General features: G+C 40.2%; 1 long non-coding RNA gene across 1 annotated transcript; it reads left to right on the forward strand.

Annotated features, from left to right (window-relative positions):
* LOC311239675 lies at window positions 1-2052 on the forward strand. Its single transcript, XR_014620448.1, has 5 exons — window positions 1-59; window positions 952-981; window positions 1153-1207; window positions 1456-1540; window positions 1979-2052. It is a non-coding gene; the product is annotated as an uncharacterized lncRNA (long non-coding RNA).
* Window positions 2053-2618: the final 566 nt, after the last annotated feature.

Here is a 2618-nt window from a genome sequence, read left to right on the forward strand (position 1 = left end):
GCGCGATGGATGGTGTCTTCACTGACTGGCTTGACAAATAGTCTGAGCCAAACTCCTTGGTAAGTCATTGACAATATTATGTATTATGCCATTCACATACCATAATCTTGCTGTCATCGTTTGACTACATGCTACTTTGTGAATTATTACCGTGGTGGCAACTAGTAGGCTAGAACGAAGCTTGTTAGCATTATTAGCTAACATGCTAGATGGTATACTTAACTGGTAAGTGAGTTCTTATGGGAATAGTATGATTCCGTTCAGATACCATCACCGGGCTGTTATCGTTTGACTAAATGTTATCTCTGTGCCGTGGCAAATAGTTTGGAGCTTGTTTGAGCAAATAGTGATGCATATTATTATAGCTACTAACGTTAGCTAGCTAGCATGCTAGCTAACGTTATTCTGCCATTTTGTTTCGTGATTAAAATGTACGCTTTTAATAGTTACATAAGCATTGTTGTAACTAGTGTTAACAAATACTTTATTATAGTTCAATTGTGTTAAACTTGGGACACAGCCATGGCTCTATTTTATTTCGTTTTGTATGTGAGGCATTTTAGCTTGCAGTTGTTGTGTTGCATTGTGGGTCTTCAGCACAAAGTAATCCCTTGCTGAGGGTAAGATGGTTTTCTGTCTGCTCAGACTCAGAATACTTAATTAACATGATCTGTGCTTCATAAAAAAACAGATATTATTTATCTGGTTTTGGTTATTTTGCACAGTAAATACTTATTCAGGCCTACCTGCAATTCAGAATTTAATCCAGCAGGGCGGCAGTGATGTTCATTCTGCCTTTTGTTATATATAAAAAATGGGGCTTTGAAACACTGACATATTTGAACTTCTAGCTCCTGCTACTCTAAACATATATATATATATATATAATATACACAGTCTTGATAAATTGCATACAAGGTTTTTTGAATATTTTGATCGTCTTCTTTTTAGAATTCGCTGGCAATCATCGCCGCTATCAAGGTGAGTTAACTAACACATTCTCAAATCATGTTTTGTTTTTACCACCAGACATGCGCTAGGTATATGGAGCTAGGTACACTTGCTACTGTAGGTTATATGGTGCTCATTGATAACTACTTTGATGGTGCTTATTTTTTCCTTATTTTGTTAATTATGTTGCTCTTTCTCTAGGAATGCCAATGTATAACTCCAGCCCCTATTACCACACTGCCATTGATTCAGCTCAGTAAGTATTATCTTTCAATTCAATATTGTCTGTCTCTCTCACCCCACTTCAAACTTCACACCTTTATCTGTGTTTTCATCTCTGTCTTTCTGTCTCTCTCACCTCGACCCCCTCCACTTCACACAACACCTACATTGCCAAAGCCTTTGTCATTTGATGACACAGCAGTGCTATGTCTGTCTCTCCCTCTATCTCCGTCTCCCTCTCTCACTGGCATAACATTTTTATTGTCGTATTCAATATTTCAGAGATTCTTCGCCAGAGGAACTTGAAGCCATTCCTGAATTACCACCAGAGACCAGCAGTTGCACGCAGGCAGAGACTGCCTGTAGCGTGAGTTGAATTTTATACACAAGTTCACTGGTGTTTATTCTTATATAAAACGTCTCTAAAGACGTATGTTTACCTTTGCATTGATTGGCGGATTTTTGACTGAAGACATTGGATCTTTCCTGCTCTCCCATCCAAGTCCCAGGTTGTAATGACGTAATCATGACACTTAGTTGATTTTGAGTAGACAATTACTCGTTGCATCTGGGCTCATAGTCATAGCCATATAGGAATGACAGCTACACCGTCGCGCCAATAGCGGCCGAGGGAGGGAGAGTTAAGCGATTTCTTTGTCATTCAGACAGATTCTCCTATCTGCACCTATCTGACACGTATAGCCACTGATGGTGGAGAAGTGCTGTCCAATTAGCCATTTTGGGGAAATTCAGGCATAAAATAATATTCTGTTGTGTGTCACTGTCAAACAATCCAATATTTCAGAGATTCTTCGCCAGTTGCGGGAAGTATGTCACCACCTGAAGACGCAGACCACCACCTGAAGCCCATGTAGAATTGTGAGTTGAATTTTATACATGATAGATCAGTGGTTCTCAAACTTTTTACACCAAGTACCACCTGAGAATGTAGCTGGCTCTCCAAGTACCACCATATGACCGGTGTTAAAATACAGTCTATTCAGCTATGCACAGTTCACGCAGGAGGCAAATGTATTCCTAATACCATTATTTATTGTTAACTTTTGTCAGACACAGCCACAATGTACAAAGGGATAGCACTAGAACTAGCAAACGCGTCCACACAACTCATACAATGCAAGGGCATTGAGAACATAATAACTAACATTCTCAGCGCATTTACTGTACATTGGAGGGGGTTGGGTTACAACACAGGAGCAGAGTATAAACAACAGTACAGTACTGTTTCTCATTCCTGTACTGTTGTTTATACTCTGCTCCTGTGTTGTAACCCAACCCCCTCCAATGTACAGTAAATGACCAAGTATGGTTTTGTCAATATTCCAATGTACAGTTTTGCTTGTACAGTTGTACAGTGTCCCCCACCCACCCACCCCTCCTACCCGACCCCCCCCCCCCAAGGCGAAAGTCTTTCTCTGGTCTGC

The sequence above is a fragment of the Notolepis coatsorum genome, assembly GCF_963971535.1.
Source record: "Notolepis coatsorum genome assembly, chromosome: 13".
Lineage (NCBI taxonomy): Eukaryota > Metazoa > Chordata > Actinopteri > Aulopiformes > Paralepididae > Notolepis > Notolepis coatsorum.